This window comes from Pseudomyrmex gracilis, unplaced genomic scaffold (genome assembly GCF_002006095.1).
Source record: "Pseudomyrmex gracilis isolate BER0280 unplaced genomic scaffold, ASM200609v1 scaffold_58, whole genome shotgun sequence".
NCBI lineage: Eukaryota > Metazoa > Arthropoda > Insecta > Hymenoptera > Formicidae > Pseudomyrmex > Pseudomyrmex gracilis.
In genome coordinates this window covers 584,888-592,340 of record NW_018020642.1, presented here as the reverse complement: position 1 = coordinate 592,340, position 7,453 = coordinate 584,888, and the positions used below count along the sequence as shown (strand labels likewise).

The window sequence follows — 7,453 nt, the reverse complement described above, 5'->3', positions numbered from 1 at the left end:
CGCCAAGGCCGCGCGGCCGAGGTCAATGACCCCGCCAAGGCCGCGCGGTCGAGGTCAATGATCCCGCCAAGGCCGCGCGGCCGAGGTCAGTAACTCCGCCAAGGTCGCGCGGCGGAGGTCAGTGACATTACTGTCGTATGTATATAATACATGTAATACAATATAAAGTATAATATTATAAGTATATAATAAATTATATGTACAATATATATTATTTAATGTTATATATACTATAAATTATAGTCACGTGTTGTTTTTCTACTCTTTCCTGTCACGTGATTTTACTTTATATAGTCACGTTTTTAATTGTCTCTACGTGTACGACGAACTGTCAAAATCGCTTTTTTGTCATTATTTACTCTCTCGATCTTACCGATTCGATTTCCACTCGACTCGACTCGATCAACCAACCAATCGGCAACGCGGGAAAGAGGCAACAATAGATGCGATAGATTCGACTCCGAAACGCGCACTTCGCGGTACACATGGATTTTTTTTATATAGGAGAACAAAAGATTCTGCTTCACAGATCAGAAGGTACGGGAATTAATATCGAAAAATTTGCATAGAGAGAAAGAGAGAGGAAGAGCCTCCGATCCGAAACTGCACCAATTTCACTACCTGATATATTGACCAGCATCCAACGTGAAACCATGACAACCTCTCTCACGTTTATGTCATACATAGGGCGTCGATATGTCCGCGTTGCAAGGGTTTAATGGATACTAATCGATGTCGCGTTAGAACCCCAACGGCTTCCATTACAATGGACAGCATATTATATTTTTACGATATATAACCAACGTTCTTCTCTCACCCCCTCCTTTCCCCGAGGGGGCGCGTTGAAGCTCACAACTCCGTGTGTGCACAGCGTTAGTTCCTTATTTCCGCTTCCCTTTTCCTTCCGAACGATCCGGCAGTCGCGGTATGTACACCGTATGTATACATAAAGTATATGTACACACATCACACACGCGGAAAAAGATTTACATAATTTTGCATGAGACTGACGTTTATCGATCGGCTGCCGTCGCTATTTAACGGTGTATCCTGTCGGTCTCTCGAACGTTCGCGCGGAGTATAAAGCTGCGATATGGAGTGCGTCACGTATAATCGACATTTTTCAGATTGCTATCGTGACAGCGTCGTCTATACGCTTCTCTGACGCTCTGCCGCCAAAATTCTCGCTGCTGTCGTTCGACGTGTTCTGTGTAACAAGAACTCACTCCACTCTCGCTCCATCCACGGACTTTATTAAGGCGACTGGAGATTTTCCGTCGCCGGGAGATACTCGACTTTTATTCACAAGCGGAAAATGAGAACAAAACAAAATAACGAGGGAAGGCAAGGACTATGTGTCTGCTTTATTATTGCGCGTGTACACACAAAACAACGTGTACGCAACACAAACAATCGAGAAAGTTAAAAATCGAAAACTCCGTCCCGATGAAACCAATAATCACCTTAGTCTCTTCGTTCTCCGCGTGTGCGGATGTTTGTGAGGGTATCTTGGCGAAGATACGAGGATGCGAGCAATTGGCAAAAAACAAACTTGGACTACGATTCACTGATTCCGTAAAAATATCGTAGTCATCTTTCGAAAGAGACACAAATTCTCGCGGTAAACGATTCGACGTTCCGGAAGCAATCTCGTTTGACAGCTTACTGTCGCCATTGCGCCACAATTCGATATGTACACACACATGCACACAAACTCACACACGTCTCCGTGTTATACGAGGCATATCAGACCTTGCAGAAATTGAACCGGCAGCGGTCGGAGGAATCCGTAATCGGGAGCGTGTGCACGAATCAACGAGGCGAGACGCTTTACCGTTAAAAGACATAAAGTGTCGCTTCTTTTCGACAAAATTCACGCCCACAATCTCGCGTCTCACAAAGAGACGCGTTTACTTATCTCTGTTACGCGCGTACATGTGTGCGTTCGACGTGTGCGTCAGAGAGTTTCGTCAAATTTTTACGCAGAAGCGAATTTTGCGCATTTGTTTTTTTGTTTTTGGAGATCGCCGTTTGTATAAAAATTCAAACATGTAAAATTGCGAACACACTCACACACGTTTCGTAAATTTTTCAATTTATTTAAAAATAAATTGGAAAACAATTTAAAAAGCGCGTTAAATTATGAAGTTCGCTTTTAAAATTGTATATTTGTATAAATTCAAACGTTATAAATTAAATTCCTCTTATATATAGATTTAAATCAAATTAAATGTTAAATCTCGCACACCTCGCGCTTGTCATTACCATAATATCGCGGGAAATTAATAAACGCGTTTGTAATCTCGACCGCGAAAAATCTGTTTAAAATCCACACGTCGAATGTATCATTTTCTTAATTGAAACATTCGAGACGTGTCGAAACAGATAAATTGATACAAAACGGAGACGTGAGGTAAGAAATTTATTACATCGCGTATATCTTTTCCTACTTGTACACAGACACGCGGTCAGTCTCAGGTGTAAAACTTGAATTATTGTTGTTATTAATAAATGAACACGTGTGTGCAGCTACGCTTTGAGATTACATCAACTGGGAGGAAGAATAATGCAAAGTGCATCGCACACTCAAACGGCGATGTGGGGTGGGAAAAAATGATCGGAGGAATCGAAAGGCGATTTAAAGCCACTTACGAGCTGCCCATAGGCACGTGTGTGTGTGTCTGTGTGTTGAGCGTTTCTTACCGTCAATATATAACCGCACAATGCTTTACATTGCCGCCGCTACATCCTGCCGATTTCTTTAAGGAGAACGTCTCTTCAAGCGGAACAAAATGGATATTCGGATAAATCTCTAACGAATATGCGATATACAAGAGCGAATTGCAGGGAATTGAGAAAAACATTCGGTCATTTAGCTTTAGAGGGTAAGAACATTAGTTTTTCCTATTGTTTCTCTCGCGCGCGTATTATTTTCACATCACGCTCGCGATATGTCAACGAAGCGCGAGAAAGTCGAACGTTTTATGGAAGGAACGTTTTAAGCGCGGCATCAAGTTTATAGCGTAATCATATATCGAATATCTTCCGTAAAAATTCACTAAGTCATAAACTTGGCTACTGACTTTCGTCATTTATTACTTTTCGCTTACAAAGATCTCGCGGAGCTCTCGGAGCCTTTATTATGACTAAATTGCATGGCACTTAGCTTTAAACGTTAAGCGTAGCGCGAAGAAAGAAAGAGAGAAAGAGAGAAAATTTCACGTTGTTTTACTGTTATGTCCGCCCCGCGCGGAAAAGGTGCGACAAGAAGAGCGAGAGACGAGAATGAAGAGAATAACAAAAGCGCGCTCGGTATAATGAAGCATTATCGGTATTCAATTCTTTTCTAATTGAGCGATCGTCACATTGCGCGCGAAACAACAGCGGTTTCTACTTTTCAAAATTTTCCGAGTTCTTTACATTCTAGTTTTATACCATTTGCCCCAAACTATAATTGCAGAAACAGGAATCCTGTTCAAATTAACAAATGGGTGGTCAGAATAGTTTTTTGTTTCAATTGGCAAAATTAGACGCGCATGGAAAAATCACGAATTTGATGGGGCACGAGTGTGATGGAGTTTTCGCTAGTTTTGCAATGACACTTCTCACGTGCGGATACGGCACGAAGAGTCCGCGATCATCTTCGCCCGTTTATTCGATTCGTTCTCTTCTTTGATGAATCTTCCGCTGAATTATTTTCTCGTAAAAATAAATCACGTCCGTCATACAGCACTTATGTTCTTCGTGTTGGTTCGCCGGTCAGAATTATCACGTGCGTTCACACGCGGAGATAACAACCATATGCCGAAATGACCGGTCGCTGAATGGAGAACGCGAGAAGAATACAAATGGGTCTGTGCAAAGAAATAGAAGAGGAAGAGGAAAAAGGAATAAGGCAAAAGAAAGAGAGAGAGAGAAGCCCTGTGAACCATTCTTAATTAACTAAAATACGCCGCAAGAATACTACTCTGTCATTTTCTTTTTGTAAACTTTCATTAGAGTTCTCCCCCTCTTTCCCTCTTCCTTTGTCAGGTCGAGTTCGTCGCAGGTGTTACTCGCGCAATTTCCGGCATTTTGCGACACTCTTTAACCTCTCCAGAAACAAAATTAACGACCTTTATATATATATGTATTTTTTTTTTCGAATCAAATCAGACGTCATGTGTGTGAGATATTTTTCTGTTTAAGAAAATTACACAAGAAAGATCTGAACATTATTTTGCTAAACAAAACGAAACGAGAATTCACGCGGACGAGGTAGGTCCTCGCAAAGTTCAAACTGGTTATTTAAAAAGCAGGTGCGATTAATTCGAAACAACATCTGCGCGCACCACCGACTGCAATATCGCCCGGTTTTACACAATTGTGTTGCGATGTTTTTCGTGATCTCAGTGCTAAATCCGCGCTGAGAAATATATACAATTTCTCCTTCTGTTCCATCTCAATTCAATTTCGCTTATTATTCCAAGTGATGCACCGCTTTTCTGCACTATTCAAACTCGGATTCGCGGATTAGTTCGTGTCGTGTCACGCCGCCGACCGCGAATAACGCGCGATAGGAATAATCTCTTCTGCTTTGTATCTTGATTTGCGAACACAGTCGCACGTGTAAAGGAAAGTGTGTGTGCGCGCGCGCGCGCACGCTCACTGATTTCTCATCAGCGACAATTACACGCCGACGTGCTAAGAATATCGAGGAATTTCGATTGATTTATTTTGTGAGAGAGCTCTTCTCTTTTAGTTTTAATAGTTATTATTTTTCAGAGAGAGAGTAATAAGAGAAAGAGCTATGAGTGTCGTGGGAGTTAAGCGACAGGGAAACCGTAAATTTATGTCAATTGTGAGAACTCTGATGTGTATGTGTGTGTGATGTGTGTGTAACAAGAGCGGCAGAAGAGTTGAATCGATTAAAGTAGTAGAGGATTCAGCTGCAAGTTCGAGAAGGAAAGTTCCGAACGAAATCACCGAACGTAAAAGTCGAATTACCAGGTCTGAATTATTTCACACCCACTTTTGTAATTGACTTTTAGTTGTAAAATTGTGCGCGACATTATATCCAGGTTTTCACCAACATTTCCATTTTCCATCCTCGCGTCGCCGCGCCACGGTAGATTTCTCTTTCTCTCTCTCTCTCTCTCAGATCATATATTTTCGCTGTTTTCTTCGAAATCCATCAGACCGCCGGTATTTCACGATTTTAGGGCGTCGAAAATGGATGGAAAAATTGTCGGCCATGCCGACTGAAATCACGAGGTCGCATCTGCACTTTGTCTCCTCTTTCGCGCCATTTCGCTAACAACAACGGGCGCATCAAAAATAATGCACGGCGTTACACACAGTAGGGGCGTCACCGTGCGACTGTTTCGATTCGCAAACACATTTGCGTGCACTTTCATCGTATCGCAAATACATTTCGTTTAAAAAGAAATCTTAATGCGTCTTTGTTTGCATGCGAGACCACCGCACGGGGTTTGTGGAAAAACAATTAAACTTTGCAATACCGGAGTTTGTCGGATATTTTTATTTTCCACAAACGGATTTTTATTATTCTTTTATATGTACTTTACAGAATAGAAAACAATTTATTTAACACATTCGATTTTTGTTTCCGAGTGAAATCTCGGTGTTTTTGCGTAAAGATCTAATTAAAAACACACGTTGGCGATTTAATCGCATCCTCTCTCGGTCAGAGGATTAAATATCGCAAATATTGAAAATTATCGAGACAGTCACTCTATCGATCGCCAAATGAGTTGTATTTATAATTATATACATCTGCGCACAATAACACACACATTGTTAATTAAACACAAACTTTCCCGCTTTTCGATAGCGAGAGGAAAGGCAATTAAAATTTTGCCGGCAAATCTCGTAAAATATTTTTTCGCCACAAATTGCGAATTCTTCTCCCGCAAGACGCGCGCGATCTCTCGCAATTTTCCGCACAAGTTTCGCTTATTATATTTTTGGGGAACATATTTTCTCGGGAGCATGTAATATACATACTTGTGTGTCTGTAACACGGAAGGGAGAGACTAAGTTTTCTCGCGGCGATGTCACGCGAATCTTAACACAACACACATTTTGAATCGACGCGCGTTCCTCGAATGATCGCGCAAGATGCATCATCGAGTTTTTCCGCGACGAAGTTGGGAAACGGTATCCTGCGACGCGCGCGTTTCTCTCCGCGATGTTTCTCTCATATACATACACACAGAGAGAGACCCGCACGTTGGGCGCACGTAGCGGCGCCGCGTATTTCGCCGCCGCAGTTGCATTGCGAACGTCCGCGAAAGCACACGCGAAAACACCGCTTTCCGTCGTAACGCATGATCTGTCGGGGATATATAACGCGGGTATTGTTTTGTGAGCCAAACTATATTTAGAAACGTTGCAAATGCTCCCGCGCTTTGTTTATGCAGAATAGAGTTACAGTGCTCGGTGAAAAGTGTAGAAAAGTATGATATTATCAAGGTGATATTTTTATTAATTTGTGTACTTACTTTGTTTTCCCTCACAAGATCAATTGTTTTCGAACAATCTAGGTTTTTTTGCAATATTTGATATTTTTATTAATTTATTCAATTACACACGTGTGTAATTAAGTTTAATTTAAAATTTGGAGAAAATTCTTAATTTTTTATTTTTAAAACATATATTTTATATATCTACACGTGCTCTCTCTCTCTCTTTCTATCATATATGTGAAATATATATCATTCCGGTATATATCAATATTTCGGAGCGACACAGCAGCTTGCAAGTGCATGGAAGAAAGCGCGCGCGAACGTTATGCGTGCTGTTACAACATGACATTCAACTTAAATCGTACACAGTGATATTGTTTACGGTCTTGTTTCGTCGTGATTTTGTTTGTCGGTAAAACGTCTGTTTGTAATTTCAAGTTACGGAGAAAGGCGTAGGATTTCAAAACTCAAATTGTTTTGTACAATATATCAGCAACATATCAGAAATACTACATCGAGCAATCGAAGTATACATAGCGAGTTAAAACAATCTTTGTTTATATCAAACGCGCAACACGTCACTAAAATTTAATAACAATATCGAAAGCGAGCTTCCTGCAATTTCACACACGCGATAATACACGGTTACATTTGTATTTACGAATTTGAAATATATAATTGTTATGTTTTTCAAACTCCTGACAACCGTGCTTAGTGTTTGTTCATAAATAAATATGTTTTTATCCGTTCCAAGTATAAAAAAAAACACATGCAAAACGGCACATTTCCAATTACATGTTTTGTATCTATTAGTCTTCCGCGGTAAAATAAAAAAAAATTTCGTAAGGTTTACACACAACTGCGTTGCATCTGTTTTTATTATTTTTGCTCGCAAATTATTGCGCTTGCAAATTTTTGAGTTATACTTGCGCAGCAGAAAAAAATTGGAAAAGATTACCCGTAATAAACTTTGATTCTGACAACAC

At 40.6% G+C, this 7,453-nt stretch overlaps 1 protein-coding gene across 3 annotated transcripts in view; it reads left to right on the top strand.

The window, feature by feature from the left end:
* Window positions 1–7,453, top strand: part of LOC109854019 — a 77,762-nt gene that overhangs the window by 44,472 nt on the left and 25,837 nt on the right. The window contains exon 1 of one of the 3 annotated variants that reach the window (XM_020426696.1): window positions 6,287–6,474. The exons of the other annotated variants lie outside the window; for them this stretch is intronic. The gene's annotated coding sequence lies outside the window, so the exon portion shown is untranslated. Of the gene's footprint in view, window positions 1–6,286; window positions 6,475–7,453 lie in introns of those variants that run through there. 3 annotated transcript variants of the gene reach the window in all.